At 38.9% G+C, this 26,941-nt stretch overlaps 1 protein-coding gene across 1 annotated transcript in view; it reads left to right on the top strand.

Moving 5' to 3' along the window:
* Window positions 1–436: 436 nt before the first annotated feature.
* The window catches only part of LOC112160223 (cyclin-dependent kinase 17), a 55,203-nt gene continuing 28,698 nt past the window's right edge, over window positions 437–26,941 (top strand). The window contains exon 1 of the mRNA XM_024294618.2: window positions 437–802. The gene's annotated coding sequence lies outside the window, so the exon portion shown is untranslated. The remainder of the gene's footprint in view (window positions 803–26,941) is intronic.

Raw genomic sequence — 26,941 nt, 5'->3', positions numbered from 1 at the left:
ATCTTAGTAAATGCCAAAATAATCCAAAAAAGCTAGCAGAATGACAACTTTTAAAACTTTAACTTTTAAACATAATTATGAACGATAAAAAGGCAGGAATATTATTCCAGAATAAATCCTCTAAAACATTTAATAACTCTTAATATTTTACTCTCCATAAAAAAATCTTTTTTTTCCTTTCGGCTTTTCCCTTCAGGGGTCGCCACAGCGAATCAGTTTAAACTCTCCATAAAAAAAATGTTTTGTCAAAATTATACAAGTTAGAAATAAGTACAGGATAACATCTGGCCATAAATAACAATAGAATAAAATGATCTGGAGGGCCGGATCCGGACGGGCCTTGACTTTGACACATGCTGGATAAAGCGGGATAAAGAACTTGTGTCGTCCATTACTATACCGGAAACACTTCGCAAGGTTTGAAGGGGACGGTTTTATTTTGAAATCCTAACGGAAGTGGAAGTATCCTTTCGGCGCAGCTAGTCAGAAGGGTTGCACCCTTCCCGTGAGATTAGGTCCTTCTCCTGCCTCCTTAAACCGCCTTCGCTGCCGAACAAACGTCATTTTCGGGCTTCAGTCTCAACGACTGTGCCCACGCGCGCGCCTTCGTTCGCCCGTCCGTCTGCTCCGGCGGACGTCCGTTTCTTCCTCGGAGTGTCTTGAACAGAAACCATACGGAGCTGCGCGTGCCTGCGTGTGCATCAGGCTACTTCTCTCTGGGCGGATAAAGCGGAGGAGGAGGACATTCGGGCCTGGAATCTCCGCAGAATCTGCTGGAAACGACGGACTTCACCGTTTTCAGGTAATTTGGCTCCCAATGTGTTATCCAGCGGAGGGTTCCGCGTCTGTCCGATAATGGACACTGCAACGTTGCGTCGCGTCCGGATGCGAGCGACGAAGACTAAACATCAGCGCGCGCGGATGATAACGCAGAGGAAACGGCAGCAGTAAAAACGGAATCCAGCTGTTCAGGTTTCTCTCAGATTTATCCAACATGGGTTTAAGAAAAATACATATATGCTACATTTTTAGGCACATTTTATTACTAAAGTAAATGTAAAAGTCGCTGTTTGTTTACCTTGCAGTGAACATGCTGCTTGGTAATTATATTACAGGGATTTAAATTTCGAGCTATAGAATATATCTTGGGAATCTGCACACATGCACGTAAGGCATGCGTCACATTTGATTGCAGTAGTGCCATACATCCCAGCAGACTGCACTTTTGCATACAATGCAGCTGCGTGGGTCTGCTTATAGGAAGTACAGCAAGGAGATGTGCAGAACACACTGTAAGTAACAATGGCTGCTGCTATCATTTATGTTTTCATGCGTCTCTTGGTTCCTCGTTTCAAAGCTCTTTTTGAGATGTTGTTTTTGTTTTGCTGTTTGAAAAGTTGATATAAATCCTGCAGCAGAAAGCGAGATGAGCGCGTGGATCAGTGGCTTTGGAAGCTGCATGGTTGCTTAGACTGGAAAGACATCACCCTGTTGCCACCCAGAGACAGCATGCAGAGATAGAACCCCCCCCTGAAGGCACAGCTCCCAAACCAGGTGGCAGAATTCTCTCTAAAAGGAAACAACCAGGAATTATGTGAAACAAATATCCATCTGTGTGGCAAGTCTTTCTCTTTTCCTGTTTGACCTGGATTTACTTCCACCGCCTCTGATCGGGAACAACTGCCCTCCCCATTATGTGTCCATACTGACCCACATTAAGATCTAGGCTGTTGGCGGGGATACACCCCTAGAGAGGCATGTAATTACTCTGACACCCCCCATATAGCAGTGCTTTTATTGATCTGTATTTACATTGCGTTGCATAGGAAGGATCATCAAAGATGACAAACCAACTTCTGCCTTTTTTTGGTTCGAGACGTAAAGCAGGTGTCAGAGTCAAGGCCCGGGGGCCGGATCCGGCCCTCCATGTTATTCTATCCGGCCCTCCAGATCATTTTATTTTATTCTTATTAATGACCTGATGTTATCTTGCGCTTATTTCTAAATTATTATTAAGTTCTAACTTATTCTAACAAATATTTTGACAAAACATATTTTTATGGAGAGTAAAATATTGAACGTTATTTAAGGTTTAAGTTGATTTATTCTGTAATAATATTCCTGCCTTTTTATTAATCATATTTATGTTAAAAAGTTACAGTTTTAAAGTTTTACAAAATTAACATTCTGCTAGCTTTTGGACTATTTTGGCAATTAGTAAGATTTTTATGCTGTTTTAGAGTTTAGCTAATATTTCAGCTGCATGCTAGCTGTTATGGCTAATTTAGGCTTTTTTCAGGTTTTTTTTAGGATAATTTAAAGTTTAGCTATTTTGTTTCAGCTACATGCTAGCTATTATGGGTAACCTAAGTTTTTTTTTAAAGATTTTTTTTGGCCAATATGGCATGTTGCTAATATTTTAGCTGGCTATCAGCTTTAGGGTTTACAGCTATCAACTTCAGCATTTTTAGCTATCAGTGCCAGCGTTTTCAGCTATCAGCTTGAGCGTTTTTTTAGCTATTTGCTTCAGTGTTTTCAGCTATCACCTTCAGTGTTTTCAGCTATCAATTTCAGCATCTTCAGCGGCCAAATTCAGCTTCCATCATTCACACTAGTATTATCAAAGGTAATGCTATATATCTAGTTCATGATTATGTTAAAAAGTTACATTTTTAAATTTTAAAAATGTAGTTTCAGAGTGTTTAATAAATGTTTATTCTGTTCGTCCCACGACCTAAGGTGTGTTTTGGAATTTTGGCCCCTTGTGTGATTGAGTTTGACACCCCTGAAGTAAAGTATTCATGTTGTGGTTAAAAGTGTGGTGATGTGGTTCATGATGAGGGAAGTGATGTATGATGGGAAGGAAAATAAAGAAACACCTGAGGTTGGCCGTGTCAGAACAGCAGGTGTGTATCTGCTGGCCTGAACCAGAACACGTTGTTTCTCCTACCGTATTTAAATGGTGAAATCCTAACACAGGAGCTTGGGTTGGGGCAGTGGAGATCTCTGTGGTTGTTAAGGGTGGAGCAACAAGGTTGTGTTGAAATGTTGGATGTAAAGTTAAACCATCAGGTTTATGGGATGGACTATTGCAGGTCCAGAACAGCAGTTGTGCCATGAGAACAGCTTTTCACAAGTTGGTGATGTCTTTAGCTCCTTATTCATCGTATGTGTCAAGAATGCGCGCTCTTTCTGTAAAGACTCTCTCCAATGACAGTGGTGCGTTTGGAGACATTTTTCTGATGATGGGCGTATAATTCAAGAAAACTTAAAATTGCATGTCTAAGTATTTCTTTATTCAAATGGTTGTGAATCAGAAGTTGTCAAAAAAAAATCTCATTAAGAAATTTATAATATAGAAAATACCTTTTTTGATGCATCCACCTGCAGACATGATCAATATTGCTCGCCATTTTTGATTGCACAGCTACTGATTGGGGGTGTGAGAGGCAGAGGTGAGAGAGTAAACAGAAAGCTCAGGTATTGGTGATGGTAAAGTGGGTGGGCGGGTGGCTTTGTCCCAACAGTCCCACCCATAACTCAGTGGTGAATTTCTAATGAACTCCTGCTGCTCTGCAGAAACTATGTCCTAGAAAACCACACAGGTTTTTAGATTTTGGCTAAAAACAGCATCATCAAACTGAAAAGACGAAAGCTGTGAAAATAGATCAAAATATGATCACAGTTTGTGACAGCAACATGGTAGCTGCTGTATTGAACTGCTTTATGTTGTGCAGGCATATATGATAAAGTTCTGTTTGAGTGCACGTATGTATAATATTGATTTCTTTGATTTAGTCTGAAATCTACAGTGGCCGAGAACCAACATTGTGGCAAAAAAAGTAACAGCCAACAAAAATGAAAAACCAGTCCACTTCCAGTGTGTCCATCAGCAAAAACAATCCCCGAAAATAGGCTTTCTTGTTTGCATCACTTTTTTTTGTTTTTTTTTTTGTTCGCTGTTACATTTTTTTTTGCTGAGATTGCTTTTTTGTTTGCAGATATTTTTTAAAAGTTCTGCACAGTTTCCTTTTTTGTTTGCCGTTCCTTTTTTTTTATTTTTATTTTTTTTTGCGATGGTTGTTCTCGGCCATTGTAGAAATCTTCCACTAGTCTAAACATTTTAACATATCTTCAGACTCTGAAAGCTAACGTTTAACAGTTGTAAACTTGTTTTAGCATCTAAGAGGTTAAGTGATGTCACAGACCCAATCAAAAAAACCTCAAACGTTATCCTTCACCCTTAATATCTGTCCAAATCATTGACTGTATATAGAGAACTGGACTGAGTGCCCCCCCCCCCATCATGTTCCAAACAGGAAGTACCAAAGAAGCCAAAATCCCATAGATTTCTATTGAGAGATTTTTTTTTTATCGCAAGTGATTCAAGTTATAAATTGATCAATCAGATGTCTCAGTGAAAGTGGGTGGGTTCACAGCAAACGTTTGGACGTGGACGTCTAACAACGGTCACCTCTGATTGGAGAGAGTGGTTGCCATGGAAACGTCGACTCAGACCAATCACTGCTTACAGACGGCTTCCGGTTCCAACATGGAGATGTCCGTATCGTGAAAGAATGGCGACTGAATTGTCTTAATTTGATTGGAACTAGAATTCATTTTGTATGGGTGACGGCACAATCACTCTGTCCAGTTCTCATATGGAGTCAATGGTGCATTTGCTGCTCCTTAAAAGTGTGGAGCACAAAGCAACACTCCTAATTTCCAAAGAGGCACACCTGGAGGAACGGTTGGCTCCGCCCACTAAAGCTTTCTACTGTGAGGAGGTTGTAGGTTCATTTTAACAGATGTTGCTCAGAATTTCTCCTGGAAACAAACTCTTGACATATATTTTTCTTTCATTGTTAGGATAACCTTTGTGTTTGTTTTTCATAAATAGAATAAAAAAGGTTGATAAAATAAGCTGGCTACTCTGTGTGGAGTTCTGCTGCAGGGTGGGTATTAAGGACGTCACGTCATAATTACTGGGTATTTTGGTGGATCGGTCTAATTCTAGGGCTCCACTGTGAGTGTGCGCCGGATGCTGAACAAATATACACTGACACTCATTCAGGGCCATATGAAAACACACTCACAGCGCTGAGAAAGTTATGCGAGTCATGTGGGGAATGTGAATTGTTGGAAGTTCAGTCACACTCAAACTTCATCTTTGTGGCTCTGAAGAGCAGAAGTACCTATTTCTGTAAGTCTGCTGCTTTTGCTTTGTTTATTAATAATGAATTATATTTCTGAACATGTCAGTGGATGATCTTGTGGCAGTGATCCCCTCATCTCTGTGCTTCGCCCTGACGTTTTAGAGTCGGACTTGATCTAGTTGTTGGTAGGCATCGCTTTGAATCAGACTGATGGAAAAGCTTGAACAGAAGGAGTGGGCTCAATTGGCTTCTGATCAGCTGTTCAGAAGAATCAGCTGATCATGACATGAAACGATGAATTCATCAAATTTCCCTCATTCTGCTTGGTTCTGCCTTCAGCGGTGAGCTGAAAGAATTTTTTTCTTTACCTTCAAAAAACAAACTATGAGCCAAATGAATTTTAGAGAACATTATAAACCATGTCACATTTTCTACTTACCAGTAAAATAATAATGTCTTTAAAAAAGTTGAGTCTAGAACAGGGGCCTCAAACTGGCGGCCCGTGAGCCATTTGTGGCCCCCAAGTTGATATTTTGCGGCCCACACCTTAATATGAAAGTTGCTGCATTCTTTGATGATAGCTTTGCATTTACTTTGTGATGTTTCAGCTTTATCTTTAAAACTTTGCATTTGCTCTTGTTGTTGGATCTGGTCGTTAAAAAAAGTCCTTAGCAAGAGTTGCTAGCGTCGTTAGCTCCTGTCGTTTCACAGAAGATATTTAGGGCTGCTACTAATCAATGACCAATCGACTATCAAAATAGTCAATGACTAATTTAATAGTTGATTAGTCGTTACTTTATATTATATGGAGTCAGAATGTATTAAAGTTGAGAGTTATAATGGCATTATGCTAGCTTTTTGGACTATTTTGGCATTTATTAAGGTTTTTTTTGGCTAATTTGGAGTTTAGCTAATATTTTGGCTACATGCTAACTATTTTGGCTAATTTAGGATTTTTTTCATGTTTTTTGCCTATTTTAGAGTTTAGCTAATATTTCAACTACATGCTAGCTGTTTTGGGTAACTTAGGCTTTTTTTAAGGGTAATTTGGCATTTAACTAATATTTTAGCTGGCTATCAACTTCAGTGTTTTTAGCTATAAACTTCAGTGTTTTTAGCTATCAAATTCAGCGATTCTGGCTATCAATTTCAGAATCTTCAGCTTCATTATAAGCATAGATTAAGATGTGTGCTTTACATCCAGTTTGCGCATGACCGGTTAATAACTAATATTTAATAATTTGTTTTTAAGTGTTAAAAATGTAATCTGTGATCAAATATATGGATATATTCCACTCTGAAAGGCTGAAGAAAATCATGGTATGGCCCTTTTAAAGACTTGTTGCTAATCTACTTAAAATGTTGAAATTTGAAGAATTTCACATTTATTTCCTGTGGGGCATATTTAGCTCAATATTTCATAAACTTTATGAATTTTTTAAAAAGTTTTTGAATACCAAAAATACAAGCTTTAATGTCCTGAACGAGCTGAACGTTTTGATACCAAGATTGATGAAATCACTAATTAACTTTTTACGTGCCGAAAAACATACAGAAAGAAGCAGGGGGATCACACAGTGTGGAGAGTGTAGTTTGTGTGAGTATTCTACAGGCAGCCTATGCGATACGGATCTGTGTGGTATTTTCACACAGTCATTGAGGAGCCAGAACTCGCATCTTTCTTATGACTCGAGTGTGATGCATCATACGACAGCATCACCCGTACGTCTCGAGTGCGTGCGACTTACATTAGCCTTACATCTACTTCCCAATACACTTCTCACACGCACAACAATCATATGTTCTATTTTCATGAAACTTCAAGGGAAATGCAAGACACACCTTTGCTCACCTTCAGATCTCGTCTCTACGACCCTCCACGGGCCGGTCAATCCAAAGATCTCCAAAACATGTTCGGGTTGACCTCAGTCTACACAGTGTGTCCAACATAAATCATTTTAACTGAATGTTCAAGTGAAGATTTTGTTGGGTTTGTTTGTCCTCTCTTACAAGGGCGACAAATAAGCTGAGCCTCAATCTAATCTGATTATAACTTGAAGAGCATTTACAGTAAAATTATTCTCTTTTTTACTTCTGTACATGATATAGTCTCATGTATTGAGTTAGGCATTTCTCTGTTCATATAATCCCATTGGGTTTGGCCCGCTGGTCTCCTGTTCAGTGTGCTTGTTTGCGCTGGGAGGATTGGGGTGAGGGAGTCTTGTAATCTAGAGATTAGGAGCTGACATTGTTAGAGCGGCAGCAGACAGAGATTACACACAAATAGGCAAACGCGCTCAGAGGTCACACATTAAAAATAAAATGTTGGCCTTTCTTATTCATCAGGCCTCTTTAGCTTCTGCAGCTGGTGCACGCAGCCAACTCGAGTGGTGTCACTTGACAGGGAAAATGCTGAAATATTCATCACTGATATACAAAACGGTCACCCTCTCACGGTCTCCCATGATCCTCTTCTCTATTGTGTTTCTATTCAGCTGGATAGATGAGATATTTGAGTGCGACTCTTTTATGTTTAGGAATTAACCCGATCCAGAAGAGAATCATTTAGCAAACACACGTGGTTAAATGTTTGGTTTGATTTGTACATAAAACCCAAGCATAATTTCAACAGTTCATGATCAAGTCTATAACAGGGGTGTCAAACTCAATCACACAAGCGGCCAAAATCCAAAACACACCTTAGGCCACGTGCCGAACATGATAAACATTTATTGAACACTCTAAAACTACATTTATTAAACTTTAAAACTGTAATTTTTTAAATATAATTATGAACTAGATATATAACATTACCTTTGATAATGCTAGTGTGAATGCTGTAAGCTGAATTTGGCTGCTGAAGATGCTGAAATTAATAGTTAAAAATGCTGAAGTTTATAGCTGAAAACACTGAAGCTAATAGTTGAAAATGATCAAGCTGATAGTGAGCTAAAATATTAGCTAAATGCCAAATTAGCATAAAAAAACAACAAAAAAACTTAGTTTAGCCAAAACAGCTAGCATGTAGTTTAAATATTAGCTAAACTAAAAAAATACCCTAAAAAATCTTAGTAAATGCCAAAATAGTCCAAAAAGCTAACAGAATGACAATTTTTTAAACTTTAAAACTGTAACTTTTTAACACAATTATGAATAATAAAAAGGCAGGAATATTATTCCTGAATAAATCAACTTAAACCTTAAATAACTTTCAATATTTTACTCTCCATAAAAATAGATTTTGTCAAAATCATGCAGAAATAAGCACAAGATGAAATCGAGTCATTAATAACGATAAAATAAAATGATCTGGAGGGCCGGATAGAATTACCCGGAGGGCGGTATCCGGGCCCCGGGCCTTGACCTTGACTCATGTGACCTAGAAGAAGTAGAACACAACAACATTTAATTGGTAAATTCATTCATTTGTGTAGTGATTTAAACTGAAGAAAAGGTAAACTGTCCTCTTTTAAAGCTTATAATTTTCCACAAAAGCTGCTTTATTTCCCTGAAAAAGACAAAGTATTGCTCGTTAAAGAAAAAAACGTGATTAATGGATCTGATGAAATAACATTTTCTTAGATCAAGGAGGAAGTCTCTCATGAGGGCAGTCTGTTAGCTGACTTTAGGGACCATATGCATCCTGCTCTCTGGCAGAAAAGGAAAAATGTTAGACTGCAGTGCAGTGAGGTCACAAAGGTAAAGCGGGAGTGACCCCGAGCACTTTGATAGATGGACCTGTTTCCAGGAAATGATCTTGTCAGTTTGTATACAACCTTAAGTTGATATAATTCTACAAAAATCTCTAAAAATATTCAAAAAATGTTTGTGTGTTTGGCTTGTATCTTTCACACTCTGCACTCTGGAGAGTATTCGAAGAGTGGATTGGACTAAACCACCTGGAAAGGGCATTTTCAACAACTGACTGGAGTCAGGTTTTTGTTGAAAACAAGTACGCAAAGAAAACTATGATGAAGAAAACCATCTGCCACGGGGCAGCAGTAGCTTTGGTGGTTGTGCCGGTCGGCCATTGATCAAAGGGTCGACAACTTGATTCCCACTGCCCCCAGTCAACCGTTGTGTCCTTAGGCAAGACACTTCACCCTCCCTGCCTCCAGCGTGGCTCCACTGGAGTGTGAATGTGTATGAATGTCCCGGTGATGGTGAGAGGGGGTGTAGGTGTGTACCATGGAGAGAACTTCCCCCATCATGTTCCAAACAGGAAGTATCCGCTGGTTCCCATAGACTTCTATTGAAAAATAAACAGCTGTTACTCAGTCATTCTGTTTGTCAGAATACTTATTCTTGCCCTGCTCACTCTTTTTAACATGTTCTTGCTAAACCTACCTAATTTTTTTCACAATATATTTTCTTTATTGTAATCAGATGCCTCAATAAGAGCAGGTAGTGCCTGCTGGCTTCTCCTCAAACGTTTAAAGGGTTTGACAGATTTTTGGACCAATTTCTGTTTACTTAAATCGTCTGGTCCCAAAGTGGCGAAATCGGCTGATATCCACACCGCGGAAAAATGGCGGCTGAAATGAGTTATTTAATTGGAACCCGAGCTAAGGCCTTTTCTATCGGTGACGTACCAACCTTGTTTCGTCCATCCCTATTTCTGTCAATGGTGCATCCTGGCAGCCACGCCTCTGTCAGTCTGCCCAGGGCTGCTGTAGCTACATCAGTAGATGACCATCAAGTATGACTGAGTAGTGAATGTATAATGTTTGGAAAAGCTCAGAAAAATCCAGTGCATTGTTGTTATTATTACTGATATCCTGATCAAATTTGGGATTTGGTCTTTATGGTATTCATCTATGGACCAAGGTCAAGATTAATTAGTCTCAGTGATTCTAAAAGGTTGTAGATCATTATCATCCAATTCAGATCAAATCATTAAGGCCACAGTCAGCTGCATAATTGATATGCTGTCATACTGAAGGTGAACCACACTAGAGTTCACTTGCAAGTAGACCAAGATGACTGTCTTTGGGTTCCAGTCAATATTACACTCATTCTGTTCCCTCAGATGACTCCCAGACAAGTTACAGGTTTCAGGGCATCACTACAGACTTTTGGCTCCCAATCATCTTTTCCCTTTAAAGCCCCTTAAAACAAGTTCCTGTCCCAGTAGCAATAAGATGTTTGTTCTGGCATGCAAGGGCCAGAACAATCAGATTTCCCTTTAGGCCTTTTGAAAAAGGCTAACATAAAAGACTTCTGAGAGGTCCTCATAGGACCATCTTACAGCATTCATTTGTTAAGCAGAGTAGCAGCAATATTGCAGCAGGACTGGCAGTAATGGTTGTTTTTAGAGGTGTAACGGTTAACCAATGGATCAACTTGTATTCCTAAGATTCAGCCTCTGATCTGTCTTAGGCAAGTTGTTAATCCAATAAAAAAAATGTATCTATACTTTTATAGAATTATTTCAAAATCGATTGATATTGCAAAATACCATTGAGATGGAGACACTGTAGGTTTATTCTACTATAATGTACAAACAACCTAGTTCCATCACAGCATGATGCAGCAGGAGCTGATCAACCATCATTCCAGTCTTTGAATAGATCAAAGTCATGTGACCATACGGTGTGGTCGAATGTTCTAATAGTGATCATTCTTATGTGGAAAAACAACAACTTTATCAAACTAAAATGTGAACGGATTTGACATTCATACTTGTTTACTTGTTTGTTTGTTCACATATTTAATTGATTATCTAGAAGAAATAGAAGAATCTGGAAAACTTCACCTGCTCTGTTCAGTACAGGTGTTTATCTCAGAGTCACGCTGGTGGAAGTTTGGATCAAGATGTCCTGGATTGATTTTGGGTCAATGAATCGGATTGTTCAAAATGAATCAAAATCTACTATGAATCATATCAACAACCACAAGTGATGAGTGAATCGAATCATTTTTAAAATCGTTGCTACATTGCTAGTTGTTTTTGAGTTCATCGAGTTTTGTGTTCAGCGTTCAGGTTGGATCACAGCTTTGTCCTCTCTTGTGTTGACCACAGACAACTCTGCTTTCTGGAGACACAAAACTTAGTTGAAACTCTTAAATAACCTCACAACAGTTTTGTGGATGAGACAGAGGTTTAACGCAGCTGTAGCTCCCACAAGTGTCCTGTTTTTTTATTTTATTGACTAAACGGTGAAAGTCTTTGTACCAAATGGGTTGTGGTCCATTGCTGTCTTACAGTTGGTCTCAGTTCTACAAACGTGTGTCTAATGACTTCACATCAAGTATCTGAAGTGCTTGACTACATGTCTGTACTTGACCGCAGTGTGTGACAGTCCACCGTGAGCTTTGGCGCCCTCCTGTACAGTGTGTGAAGAATCACTCATAGGACACAAAGATGACTCCACAGTCAATGGCTCTGTGCTTTCTTCTCTGAAAAGCACACGCTGGGTCTAGAGACCTACACATGTCACAAGTTTTTATAGTCATTTTTAGAACACAGCAATGGAGAGCTGCGTTTTGGGTGATTTGTTGAACTTGGAGCAGTCTAAAAGTCGCATCAACAGTAGCTGGGATAGGCTCCACTAACCTTGTGACCCCAAAAGGGATTAAATGGGATTAGAAATGGATGGATGGATGATATTGTTATGAAGTATTTAAATATTTACTTAAATGCAGGTTTGTGCTTCATGAGCTGTAGTAAGTGAGTACTATGGTAGAGGTCTGTTGGACATGGATCTCAGTCAACCACAAATCCTGTACCTTAATGTTGTGTATTTGTTGGGTCATATTGATAAAAACTGCATGGCTAAAGTTTCCAACTACTTTCACTATTTATTAGCTGGTGTGTCTGAAAATATTTTTAGGCTAATTTAGTGTTTAGCTTCTATTTTAGCAACAGGCTAACATTTTTGACTAACTTACTGAAGAATTCTAGGCTATTTTGGAGTTTAGCTAGAATTTAAGCAATGAACTAGCTTTTGCGCCTAATTTATGATCTACTAAGATTTTTACTGGCTAATTTAGAGTTTAGGTTCTATTTTAGCAAAGCAATAAATATTTTTGCAAAATTGGCTTGTATTAAGCATTTTAAAATAGCTTTACTGCAAAATTTTCAGAAAATTTTCAGGACTCTTTCAGAGTTCTTTAATGGAAATTTCTGTCTTTTAGCAAATTTAAAATTTCACAAATAGCTTTTGCTTTTTTAGCAAATCCCTTTAGCAATTAAAGTAAATTGCGTCCCCATTTTCAGCAAAAAGCTTCAGCATCTTTAGTGATTACTTTCAGCAAAAAGCATTCACACTAGCATTACAGCAGGTAATGCAACTTTTTAGTTTAATCTTGTTTTAAAACCCATGACCCGATTAACCCGATTGGTCGATTAATCTGAGATAATTGGTGGTTAGTTGATTATCAAAATAATCGTTTGTGGCAGCACTATTCCATAACATATATTTTTTATATTGACTATTGATTGCATTAGTATAAATGTCATAAATAAATAGTTCAGTGTTGCTGCCAGGAACAGTCAGCTGTTGTTGAGTTGTTCAGTACATCTCGTACAGCAGAGCTTTCACCATCTGCTGCTTTCTCCTAAGTGGGTTTTAGATTTTTTGCTAAAGATGAGGATTGATCACTTTTTCTGCAAGAATTAGGACCAATACTTTACAGTAAAGTCATGATGGCTTTAGTATTTTTAGAAAATGATTACTTAAGTCTTTATTTCAGGCACAGAGTAGTTGGTCCACCTAAAAAGTTGAGAGGTCTGTAATATTTCCTGTAATAACAATTTTAACTGTGAGAGACAGAAAATAAAAATAGAATCTGGGAAATCACATTAATTTTTAAAGAATTTATTTGTTCAATGGTGCAGAAAATAAATATGTAGGAGTTTAGCTAATATATCAGCTGCATGCTAGTTATTTTGGCTAATTAAGGATTTTTTCAGTTTCTTAGTCAAATTTGGAGTTTAGCTAATATTTCAGAAAAGATCTTCTGCAGATCTACGTCTCATCCCCGCCGTGGAAAGCAAGCCTTAGCATTAGCATAAATTAGAATAAGAAAGCCATAATGACCTTCATAATCAAACCAGCAGCATTCAATGAAGTTCCTGTAACCTTCATCTAACTATGACCGGGTTGTAGAGAGAAATAATCCACGACTGGTTTAATATCATCCAGAGGATTTTGGGGAAGCAGCTGTGGAGCATTCTGCAGGAGGAATACTGACATCTGATCTGAGAGGGAAAACAATACAACCAGGGAGGAGATTTAAAAAATAAATTGTACAGATTTCTGTTACAGTTGGTTAGGTACCTTTCATTATTTAGGTGAAATAGCTTTAAACAGCGTTCAGCTGTCAGCTTTGATGCTCTAAACCACAGACAGAATATATAACAGGAAGTCACTCTGCACACTCGCTGTTTTATGTGACGTCACATGAAAAGGGTCTATTATCCTTCTGTCTTTAGGAACACATGTACATAAACATGAGGAGTGTGCAACACAAAAAAATAAATAAATTAACAGGAAGGTTGGAAACAAAAACGTTCTTAAGTTCTGCTGCAGTCTTTTGTTCTGCCTTTTACTTTTATGACAATAAGCTCATTTAAAGCCATCAATTGATGATAAAATCTGCTAATTAAACATTTCTATGGTCTCAGTGACTGATTATATCCATGAATCACTGAAACCCTGGCTGAGACAAAGAACTGGCAGGCGGGTTTATTGTATTCTGATCTGAGTCAGTGATCTCACAATCCCAATGATTCACTCAGTGACACATTTGCAGATCATTCCAATGTTTTATTAGGTTTTTGAATGAGTAGGTCATTTAGAAGCCTGTGATCAAATGACGTGCCTCGTTTTCATTGGCCACCTCCAACTAAGCAGCATAAAAAAATCAGAGTTTTTGTGGTTTTAAGGCCCAATGAGGAACCTCATTGTCTTTTCTTCCTGTATCGTGAGTTTCCTTTTTCAGTCTCAAAAACGAAACCTCGAATTACCCGCTGGGCTTATGGTGGGTTAATCATCACCTCCCACACGGGCGCTATCCACAATCTGTGCCAATAAAGGGTACTGAAAGTTCACAGGAAGCCGCATCGAAAATTGGACTTAGACACTAACGGGTCCCACAGAGAAAACAGTCCAGCCTTACAGCCGCGTCTAATTAGTTCTTCTGAAACGCCACTCAAGTGTTTCCTCTTTCTGTTGTTGCGGGGTTCACACCACGTTGGCGTCGGTTGGTGCCTCATTTGTCATCATCCAAACTGTCAGATTAATTCATGGCTCGCATCGGCAGAAGCAGCTGCAGACCTGCTGATAACCTGCATTTTTTTTTCTTTACCCCACAGTTTTTTAGATGGTTTCTCTCCATGTTTGTGTCATCAATAATACAAGTTATCATTTAATTGATCACTTTATAGGAATCAGGTAAGTCTTTGGAGGCTTTACCATTTTTTTACTTGATACTAGGGCTGCCATGATTAGTCGATTCATCGCCGACTAATCAACTATTAAAATAGTCAACAACTAATTCAATAGTCTATTAGTCGTTAGTTTATATTATATGGAGTCAGAGTGTAGTAAAGTAGAAAGTTATAATGACATTCTGCTAGCTTTTTGGACTATTTTGACATTTATTAAGGTTTTTAGGCTATTTTGGAGTTTAGCTAATATTTCAGCTACATGCTAACTGTTTTGGCTAATTGAGGATTTTTTTTTTCTTTTTTTTTTGGCTATTTTGAAGTTCAGCTAATATTTCAGATGCCTTCTATCTGTTTTAACTAACATAGGATTTTAATCAGTTTTTAGGCTTATTTGGAGTTTAGCTAATATTTTGGCTGCATGTTAACTATTTTGGATAATCTAGTATTTTTTTCAGTCTTTTGGCTATTTTGAAGTTTAGCTAATATTTCAACTGCATGCCAGCTGTTTTGACTAACTTTGGCTTTTTTCAGTTTTTTAGGCTAATTTTGCATTTAACTAATATTTTAGCTGGTTATCAGCTTCAGTGATTTCAGCTATTAGCTTCAGTGATTTTCAGTTATCAACTTCAGCCTTTTTAGCTATCAATTTCAGCATCTTCATCTATCAGCACTAGAATCTTCAGTTTGTCCGTCTGACATGGCAGTTTCTTGGTCTCGCTCTGCCTCTGCATGTGCTGACCAACCTTGTTTGGCACAGAAGAACAACCCAAGTCGCTGGTGATTGATGGGATCAGTGCAGCCTTGTCTGTCAGCCCAAAAAACACCTGTTCTCCAGAGCCTCGGGCTTAAAGACATGAGTCACAGTCTAATGCAAAGCTGGAGCACAACGAGAGAAACCACAGTTAGAACATGAAGAGTGTAAGTGTGGAGATAAGAGGTGGTGGGAGGAACTTCAAATGTGTTGATTCTTTTGTTAAAGATGAGCTGAAAGCTCTTGGTGTTGGAAATGTGTGGTGTGGTTGTGTAGGTAGATGAATCCTCCAGACAGGACGTCTTGTTTGTATCATTTCCTAATCAGTAGATGTGAAAAAGCTGAAGTAAAGCTTTCTTCTCGACTCACTTCAACATCATTTAGATCATATTTGATCACTGTGAACACATGTTGGGAGTGCGGGTTCTCATCTACACTTCTTAATCTTCAGCACTTCAGCAGCGGTGCAGACATGAAAACACATTCTTGGATGTTTTGTCCGTCCAGCTGTGTGTACGCATGTGTTCAGCAAACCGGAAGCTTCTCGTTAACCTCCCGTTAATCTGATGCACGTTCAGACAGACAAACATTACATAAGAGAGAATTTGGTGGCTGTGCTTGCAGAAGTAAATAAAAAATTTAAGAGTTTTTGTGTAACAGCTGTTGTGGAGCTGATAACTCTGCTCTGCAGTTGAGACATTTTCAGAATCCAGAGTGAGTTTAAAGCTGCGCTTGGCTGAGGGTTTCATTCATGCAGCTGTGCGTACAGTAAATGATGGGCACCCTCTTGATTATACAGACACGCCAGCATGTAAACTGCAGCGCACAGACCAAATAAAACTGCCATAATAAAACAACCACTTTCACTGCCCAAACAAAACCGAGTCTGTTCGTGGATGCAAGCCAGAACAGCAGCTCGGACTCGGGCAGAATTAGAAATGTGGTGTAGCTGTGAGGTTGACGAGTCCTCCAGCCAGTGCTTCCCAGAGAACGACACTTAAGTTGAAAGGCATGAAAATATGGATGTAGTTGAAGAAAATTACATTTGATAGGGATTTAAGGGAGGCTACCAAATTTCATGTTTGTTGTCAGTGCAACCAAAAACAAATGCCTTCTTGTACCAATTGGTGGTGGAAGGATAATACTTTGTGCCATGTCGAGGATTTGGCCACAAGCTCCTGTTAACATGGAGAATAACATGAGGCTGTCTGCCTGACAACTTAAGGTTCATTTAAAAACAGTCACATATAAAAAGTTTAACCATTGAACACCACCGACATGCTGGTGGATCACCATAACGTGTAAAAAAGTGTTGCATATCGCCGTCTTTTCACTTTTTTCCACCTCAGAATCACCTGATTTTCTTTGACTGCGTACGAAGTGCAATATAAGTGCAAAGCTGCTTTTCTTAGATTCAGAATCTACTGGAAATAGCATTTTTGATGGACTATGGAGACACCAGATCACGAGACACATCATCCATAAATGGTCTATTTTCAAACAAATAAGGCACACCTAGAGATGGTGATGTTGATTTTTTTATCTTGATAAAGTTTTTTTCATATTGTGCGATAATGACATAATATAAACCAAATAACTATATTTGTGAAATTTAAATGCTCTGCAGCTCGAAACAAAAATATGTAATCAACAGCAGGTTGTTAAGATTTAAATATTTATTTCTTGTCATACTTTCAACATAACAGTTGCACTGAAAATCCTGCAACACCTTCCAGAGAAACCTCTGAGTGTCTCTTTATTTACCCCTCAGAGGGGGTAAAAGATGCACCCAGACCTGTTCAGTCGGGCTGGTTCCTACCAGAATACATCGATACACTAAAGTCAGCAGTGCTAACTTCAGTTACCAATCGCTGTTCCTCTTCAAACAGCTGCACCACCATGAAACCAGAGGCTGCTGTGCAACCATAAACCTGCAGGCCATAAAATCAAAGCATTGAGCTAAAAGTGCAAACTTCCTGTGCAAAGCTGAGGTGAAGCTGCAGAGCTGAGCAACAACAACGCTCTTTGAGGTTCAATGGCTTCTAACGTGTCTATTCAATAATTCCAACATAGTGACGATTTTAAAAAGATGACTTTTCTACAAACAAAAGCCCTCTCTTTATGACATGTCTTTGTTGTTGTTTACTTTCATCCCACAAGAGATCTATAAACCTGCAGGCTTGATGAAGCCAAGAGGCTGTTCCAGGTTGGACCGGACGTGTGTGTGTCCTGCCAGGGGCTCTGGCTCCGTAGGTGTGTGTCGCTCTGCAGAGTGATTACAGCCCATGGGAAGGTATCATAAGAGGATCAGCTATCCTGCACGTGACCTATCTTTTGCAAATGGAAAATAAAACTCTTTGCCATTGCCTTGACCTCGAACGCCTCGCGCACAAACAAACACACACAGTCATGTAGCGTATGATGTTTTTTAACTATGAATTTCCTGTTGCTGCTACCGGATGACAGTGTCTGGGCGTACTGTCAACCACGTGTGTGTTTGTCAGCTGAGTTCCCTCTATATTTTGCTGGGTTTTGTCATGTGGCTGCAGAGCCGTATGGTGATAATGCATTTGTTTGTGTTTAGTGATTCTGGGAATTTCTTTCCCCCTAAAAGTCATCATCTCGCCTCTTCATTGTTGATCTGCATTTTTCCTGTCTCTTCCATTAGTTCTCCTTAGCTCTGCTCTTGTTATGTCCTCATGTTGTTGTCATCTGCGTGTTTCAGGTTAACACTTTCACTTTTGCTGTTTTTCTTTGAAGCGCTGAAGATTTTTTCTGTTATTTTTTTGTGAAAGCATGTATTTCTGGATGTTGTTTGCTTCTAAAAAATCTTGTTTCTCTGCAAGCACTCACAAACATTACGGATAATTACGAGTTATTACTGTTTGTCCAGAAATCGGTTGCTGCGATGGCAAGGCTAGTGCGGTACCCATCTGGAGCCAAATCAGGGCCATAAATATTTGAAATCCAAATAAAACAAATTGAAAAAAATATTGTTGTTTGGCCAAAAAAAAATAAGTAAAATATCCAAAACTTTTTGCTATTCTAAAATAAACTTAATTATTTTCAGCTTTAGATGTTCTGTTTTTTTAGGTTTCAAAGCTCAAAATTTCAATTTCAAAACTTTTTTTTCAGTTTCAAATTTTTTGGCCCCGTTTTGGCACGTTGGGGCGGGGCTAACATGAAGGACCAATCAAAATCTATGAGGGTGGTAACTTCAGTCCTGGTGCATTCACTGACTCTGAGAACTGTAATAATTACGGTCAGAAAATATCTGTTTAGTCTGTACTATCATAGTCTGAGGTTGTCCCAAGACGGGTGTAAAAGTTTTATTGTGTACAAACCGCGCGTCCCAAACTCTGTTCTAGCCTGTTCAAAGTGCCATCTTCTTTTGTTACATACAGGTACAGAAAATGTAAAAAAAAACTGTTAAAGTGAAAAAAAAGATTTGAAACCAGAAAAAAAAGATTTGAAATTGAAATTTTGAGTTTTGAAACCTAAAAAACAACTTTTGAAGCTGAGAGTAATTAAGTTTCTTTTAGAATAGTAAAAAGATTCAGACATTTTACTTTTTTTTGGCCAATCACCAATATTTCTTCAAGTTGTTTTGTTTGGGTTTCAAATATTTATGGCCTCAAAACAGCTCCATATAGCCACGGCACAAACACCCCTCAGCCACGTCTGGAGGCTACCAGTGCCAGATGGGACACAAAAAGCCTCCTGTTCTGGGTCTACCCCAGGCCCCGCTCACAGTGTGTTCTGCCAGAAAGGCCTCCACAGGAAGGCATCCTGGGGTTATCTTCATCACGCTCCCCAGTTCAGAGAAAAGGCAGCAGCTTCTCTGTCCGTCAGAAGAAAACTCTTGCTAAAGGTTGAGGTAAACATTAACGGGTTAGCACAGACCAACACGTCTCGCCTCATCTTACGCTGCACTCTGCTCGCTGTCTCGATGAGTATGAGCTCATGTCAGACCTGGTCCATCATCTCTGGAGAGCACCATTTTCCTCTTATACTACAGCTGCTTCAGAGGTGCCTTAACAACAGCTAGAACTTATGGTAGATGTTGGTTACAAGGGACTAACTCACAAGGTTTTTCTTTGAAGGCAAATTGGGATCAGAATTTCTTTGTATTGGGCTTTTTATTGTGTCTAGCTGAGTAAAAAGCATATTTCGGAAAATCCACTGAGCATTTAAATGATTGAACTCTTATTGTTTATTATCAAATGGTAGCTACTGTTTGGTAAAAGTAGGACTTTCATTTTTAAATATTGTTTTTGAGTTGTAGTGTTTAATTGTTGAGAGCTATATCGATGCTTTCTAATGTCGGCCAATCAACTGGTGGCTACATCGGCTCCGCCCCAACTGCTCCATTCCATTTTTCAATGGAGCTACAATCAATGGAGGCTCCCAAGAGGTACGAGTTGGTACTGCTCAATAGGTCCATTTTACAAAAATACCAGACTGGACCGGACCGTTCCGGACCAGACCGCTCAGTGGAATTGAGGCTTAAGTGGAGACCACAAATTGGTGTTAAAATGTGTTTACTTTTCTTTTTAATCCTGAATTCCAGGGATTCATTTGGAGTTTCACAACATGGACAGTAGTTTCAGGTCACTCAGGCTTTCTGCTGAATCAGTTTTAACTCTCAACCTCATTTTAGACCTTTTCCTTTGTTTTAGTGTGAATGAATGTGCCTACTGTTTTTGAATCATGTATGCGGATGACATCATGCTTTCCCCTGGAGTTCCTGTGGTGTTGTGTAAGTTATTGTTCAGTGCAACCTGACTCACGCTCAGCTGTACTCGCTGGACGGTGACGTAGATCATTGATCTGTGCATCAAAACACCTACGGTTATAATTATGTTCCTATTTTAGCAGCTTTCAGCAGGACAGCGCTGAGCGTCTTTGATCCCTTTTGTTTCACGTTACCCTCCCCTCTGAAAACTTACTGTAATATGTGTTCCTCTTCCTCTTAGACTTGGGTTCATCACCCAAAGACATGTTTTTGTCCCTTCTCATTTGAGTTTTTCCCTCTTAACATCAACATTGCAGGCCTTTGTAAGCCTTCCAATGGAGCACATACCGGGTTATTTCAGCTCACCCCTCTGGGTCAGTCATGCTGAAGCTTCTTGTTTGGTTTTCTCTCAAACAAAACAAAGGGTCTTTCAGTGGAAAGCGCCCACTGCACTGGGCAGCAGCACTGTTGCTGTTTGTGCATGTTCTTCCAGCCACACAAACACATACTTGTGACTGTACTTGGCAGCTGAAATGGCTGCCTAGAGGCTGATGGAAGCTAACAGTTTGCACTTATGTAAAACTTATAACCTTTTGCATCCTAAAATGTTTGCTGTACGGTTTGGGATGAGGATGAAAATCACAGTTTTGTCACTTATAACAGGAGAATAATGTTGTGTGTCTGTCAGCTTTATTTGGGCTTGTTATGGAGCTGAGAAAGATGCTCTTTGAAGTCTTTGTGTTGGCGTATTGCATAAGAACCGCAGCAGTCCTTGCATGTAATGCACACTAGCTTTGAAGGAAGCATCACTGTGTCATCTGTAGATGCTGTGAGGGAAGGAAGTGAGCCGGAGGCGTCATTCTCAGGCACTCGTAAATGAAAAATGCTTTTTGTTGAGCACCTGTTTGAGGTCCGATTCCATCTTAGAGGTCTTTTAGTTACCATCTGTCACTTTTCCTACTGTAAATTATTTTCAATCAGTGCAGGTACGCTGCTGCAGGCAGTCCTTCAGATGTTAGAGATCACATGAAAATTATTTGAAAGTAGTGAAAAATGGACTTGTAACAGAACATTTAAAGCATGTTCTATTCTGTAGTAGTTTCAGTAGTTTTTATGATTTTTCTGTATCTTTGAAGGAATTAAATTCCAGCAGCGCTTCCAACAATTACTGCTCAATAAATGCATTGATTCAGCATTCTCTATCTGAAATTGGCTTTTTTGTACTAGAGGTCAGCCAATTCAGTCCCTCCTATAGCCAATATTTATCCAGGCTTTTAGAGACCACAACACCCAATAGCCAATATGGAGTCTCTGTCTGGCACATTTGTCCAGATTTTAATTATCTGTACTCTTCATGACAAATATTCTCATATTTATTACAAAATGTTGCCTAAAGTTGTGCTTTACTATCCTTTCACAACAAAACAACATTTATTGTTGTTTACATCCACATTCATCGCCATTGTTAACCTTAATAATTAGAGCATTAACTCCTGTGTTGACAGGTGTGTGGTATTTAGGCGACATCTCCAATGTTAAATGCTTAAGATTCAGGCAAATTTAACCAGGTTTTATCTGTAGTTCATGTTGGTTGAGGTCACTTATTGTTTGAAAACAATTGAAAAGCGGCCTAAAACTTATTTTTAAGAAAAATGTACAGTGCAAGTTTTTTTTGGATCAATGATAGTTGTAAATATTGTCCAAAGATAGTGTGGGATATGATACTTGAACATAATGTAGTGTTTTGGCCTGCACAATAAATCACAAATTTATCATCATCGTAAAATCATTAAAATCATCCTATGTAATACGTGTATCACAAAAGGTGGCATAAATTGCAATAAAAGTTGTCTTAAACTCTCACACACATTTTAACACTATCTCATTGTAGCTTGAAGTATTAACAAAATAAATGGAGCTTTTTACGCATTTGACCGATGGAGTGGAGTCTGCCTCTTGTATGGATGTGGGTCATTTTGAGAATAATTGAAGTTATGTTTACTTTTATTTAAATATAACTGTTGCAGTGAAAATGAAATGATGTATTAGTTGTTTTTTGTTTTGCTACTTGTTCATGTATTGCAAGTCATCACAATCTTGATCCCTAATATCATACATCTCGACTTTTCCTTACTTTCTGCAGCTCTAATGTAGTGTGCGTTAGCTGAACTCAGAATTACTGTTTGTGCTTCTAAAATACTGTGGATCTGTGTTAAAAATAGATTCTTGAACGACCACAATCTTGTGTCGAATGGCTGAAAAAAAAATACTAATGGAATTGGTTAAAAATAAAATCCGGATTTGCTAAATGAATCTCTTTGAGGTGTGAGACAACTTCTCCTCGGGCTCCGTTCGGCCGCGGCTCCTTCCTGTCCGCTCTCACCAGCACAAAGATGATTCCATCTATTTTAAAGCAGCCGTGATTCTCATATGAGAGTCTATTTTCAGCCGGCGTTTTAACTGCGTTAACTGCTGTTTGTCTTTGGAGATGACAGCGCCGCTGGAGGACAGGTCGACCCTCCTTTCAACTCGTCCTCTGTTCTGTGTTGCTGCTCTGATTCTGTCAGCTCCAGAATCTTCTCAGAAGATCTCACACAAGATTGGATGGGGAGACTCAATTGGATATTTGACTGGAGTTGGCTTCCTTTGAGTCTGACAGTTTTGTTGCTGCAAGCACTAAAACATACTTTCAAGTAGTGCTGCCACAAAGTAGTAGTCGACTAATCACTGATTATTTTTGCTGATTAGTCGACAAGTTGGGTCATGCACAAAGTGGATGTAAAGCACATATCTTAACCATCAGCTTTAAACTAACTAAAAACTAGCATATTCACACTAGCATTATCTGCAATAATGCTAGTGTGAATGCTGCAAGCTGAATTTGGCCGCTGAAGATGCTGAAATTGATAGCTGAAAACGCTGAAGCCAGCTAATAGCCAGCTAAAATATTGGCTAAATGCCAAATTAGCCTAAAAAATTGAAAACGTTAGCCAAAATAGCTGGGTCAGAACTGTACAGCTGGATGGCTCGGATATTGCTCACCATTTGTGTTGCACATGTAATGTTAGATTTAGGGGCTGTAAGCTAGTGGGAGACAGCTCTCAGCATAGGGGAGGGGAAGGGGGTGTGGGGTTGCTCTGTACCAACAGTCCCGCCCACAACTCAGAGGTGAGTTTTTGAATGAAATCCTGCCACTCTGCAGAAACTATGTCCTAAAAAAAACACCCAGGTTTTTAGGTTTTGGCTAAAAACGGCATCATCATAATTAAGACCGCTGGGAACACTTTGAAAATAGAGCATAACATGACATAGGTGGGACTTAAAGTGGATCAGCAATCATCTCACAGTTCTGCAGCCTTATATTTGTAGCCCATTTTATGCCTTGGAATTAATTGACCTATTTTTTCATGTTCTAAGAGTAAAATGTAAAAATGTATGAAAAGAGCTCTAAATGTCAGAAAAAGCTAACACATGAACAGCATCAATTCCTGTAAGTTTTACCCACGCACCACAAAAGGATCAATTGGTTTTGAAAGTAGAAACTGAAAGAGACCACACTAACAAGTCCTGCTATATAAATCTATTGCTATATACATATACATCTATATAACCTGTTATATATATATATCTATTAAAATGCTGATTTAATGTGAAATTGTCTTTTAAGTTACAGGAAGAAACAACAGGAATAGATGAGCTGAGCAGAAAAAAATCATTTTTTATGATTGCAAAATGATGCATTGAATCTAGTTAACCCTTTAACGCCATAAAAGCTAGCTCATTGATGAAATACTAGCTAAACTCCAAAGTTGCCTAAAGTTCATCAGTAGACTGAATTAGTTAAAATTGTTAGCATCTTGCTAAAATATTATCCAAACTCCAAATTAGCAAAAACCTCAGTAGATGCAAAATTAGCCAAAAAAGCTAGCTCGTTGATACTAACTAGCAAAACTCTAAAATAGCCTAAAATTCCTTATTAAACTGAAGTAGTCAAAAATGTTAGCATGTTGCTAAAATAGAAGCTAAACTCTAAATTAGCCTAACAAAACCCCAGTAGAAAACAAATTAACCAAAAACATTAGCATGTTGCTAAAATATTTGTGAAACTCCAAATCTTTTGAAAATTACTCTAAAAGATGAAAACAGCCCATGAGTATATTTAAAGGCTTGTTGCTAATCTACTTGAAATTTTGACATTTGAAGAATTTCTCATTCATTTCCCATGGGGCATATTTTGCTCAATATTTCAAAAACGATAAAGTTTATGAATACCAAAAATACAAGCAGTAATGTCCTGAACGAGCTGAACGTTTTGATGCCAAGATTACTAAAATCGCTGATTGAGTTTTCACGTGCTGAAAAACCTACAGAAACGAAACAGACTTTGGGTGACTAAAATATTAGATAAATGTTGTCCCCCTTCAAAATGAGATCCCACTCTTGTTGGGAACACAAACCTTGGCGCAGCAGGATTTGGGAACTCTTTGGTGGGCTTCCTTCTGAATGATCCAATCGTGAAGCTTCTATAAAAGCGGTGTGTGCTGCCACTGAAAGCTGCGTTTGTTCGACCGCCGCCGCCTCAGAGAGCCTTTCTCTGGCTCGGCGGCGCTGTACATGCTTGTACTCACTCTGGTGATTTCATGGTTTTTTAACCAAACACAAAGACTCCTTTATGGCTCCGTTCACTGACATAAACTCTCTTTTTCTCTCATATTTCTGTGTCCTCCCACTCTTCCTCCTCCTCCTCACATTCACACTCTCGCAAACATCTCCCTGATCAAACGTGATGCCACATTTTCCGTGTCATTACGTCTGCAGTTGTTGGGGGGGTAGCGGAAGGAGGTTGGAAGAGCGTACAGTGTGTGATAATTAGCCTAGAAGTCAGGCCTGGTCCCCAACCCCCCCATCCTTTCAAGCCCCGTCCTCCAGACTTCCTCAGATGCATCCAGAGGAATGGGGGGATGAATGTGGGTCAGAATGAGTGTGTGTTGGTGAATATCTGGAGATGCTGATGATGAAAAAGAGAAATTTCTGGGTTTTTTCTCTTTGATGGGGGGTGTTCTCCCCCAGAGCCTCTGTGTTGCTGGGATATATTGCTGATGCGTCTTTTTATGTTGAAATCCGCAGCACCGCCCACACACATCATTCAAGCCGCACTTTCAACGCACACGCAGGAACGCAGGCGTCACATGGGTCTCTTTGTTTTGGTTTGCTGCAGAGATAAAACCCCGTCTCTGTTACACTCCTCTGTTTGGGAGACAAAGAGCCCCTATCCCGTAGGCCGCGAGCCAGCGTGCGCGGGGATTGGACGTGTTTTCCAATGCTTTCCCCTGTTCATGCGGTCTGATTTTTAACAGCCAGGTTTGCAGAAGGAAATTTTCTCCTTTTTCTTTTTTCACCCTCCATGACTAAACAGCTTGATTGCTTTTCATGAGCACAAACCCGAGGCGTCATCAGATGTTCATGCTGATCCGGCCAACGTGGCCAACATGACACTCTCCAGTGTCACTTTCCAGAAACAAAACTATTCCATTCGATTCAGATTTTTTTTTTCTATTCTTCAGTTCAATTCAATTTTGAGTTCACACATTTATACACATTTGTTTAGAAATACATGAATAATCTTCTATATGATTTGAATATATGTATATTAATGATCCAGTTCAAATACTGTAAATGTATCAGTGAAATAATGAGATTGTTAATATCATCCAGTGTTACATGGATTCTCTAAAGGAGAAGTTCTAACTAAAATGTTCAGATCATTAACATTGGAAACATTGTTCTGCTTCTCCTGGAGGACGTTTCAGTTTGACCACTAGGTGGTGATCCTGCTATAGAAATGAACCTTACAAGAAGAAGGTATGAGGAAAAAAAACAATGTTTTAGATCACAAATAGTTACTTTAAAAAATATTTCCTTTAAAGAGTTTGGAAAATTCATATATAGATGTTCATTTATTCAGCAATGTATGTTTAGGTCAACTGAGTGTCAGTCCTATGGGAAACTCCATTAAATGTTAGCCTCAAGCTAGTGGACCTTAGCTTTATGTGCTAATTTTTTAAAAATATTTTTTATCTATCAATTATTTATCTATTAAGCTTAAACTGATTCAGATCGATTAATCGATTTTATTAACCCACCCCTAATGAGCCATGTTTTTTTTTTTTTTTTATATAGTTTGGCTAAGGGTGCGACTTATACTCAAAAACAACTGTTTTTGGGTTTGTTTTAAACACAGACATCATTTATTATTTCATTATTAAATGATTGTTATTTTCCCTCTACGAACCGGTTCACCTTTAGTGATTGTTTCCTAGTAACAACTAGGGGTGTATATTTGTAAGTGTCCAGTGATACGGCACATATCATGATACCTGGCTCACAATACCGTATGTATTCTGTAAGGATGTAACCATCCTTTTCTCCTCGAAAAAACTTTCCAGATATGTTTTTTGTTTGCTTTTTGTTAGCTTTGAGCCACTAACTTAGCATTCCAGGTAGCCATGCAGGTAGCCGCTTTAAGTCACATGACCAAGATGGATGTTGTAAACAGAATGTGGCAGTTTTCCAAAAAGAAAACTTCCTTCGGGATAAAAAGAAAATGAACTAAACAGAAAACAATCTAAGTTAGCACATTTATTTCTTTTCTCTCTGCGGCCTGGTACTGGTACCGATCCGCGGCCCGGGGGTTGGGGACCACAGATATACAGCACCAATGCTGGGGGGTTTATAACATCTGCAACAGGTCTTTGTTAACCAGCGTTTTTTTTAAGCAACTCAAAATGATCCAATCTGGCAGAGAGAAAATATAGACCATCTTTAGCTTCCTGTGAAGTTCAAAAGGCAGGAAAATGTTGGTCTATTAAACTCTAACTGCTTAGGTTTTCTGCATCAGTCTACTG

The sequence above is a fragment of the Oryzias melastigma genome, linkage group LG23 (assembly GCF_002922805.2).
Source record: "Oryzias melastigma strain HK-1 linkage group LG23, ASM292280v2, whole genome shotgun sequence".
In the NCBI taxonomy this organism is placed as follows: Eukaryota; Metazoa; Chordata; class Actinopteri; order Beloniformes; family Adrianichthyidae; genus Oryzias; species Oryzias melastigma.
Note: the sequence above shows the minus strand (reverse complement) of the source record. Positions and strands in the feature narration are given on the sequence as shown.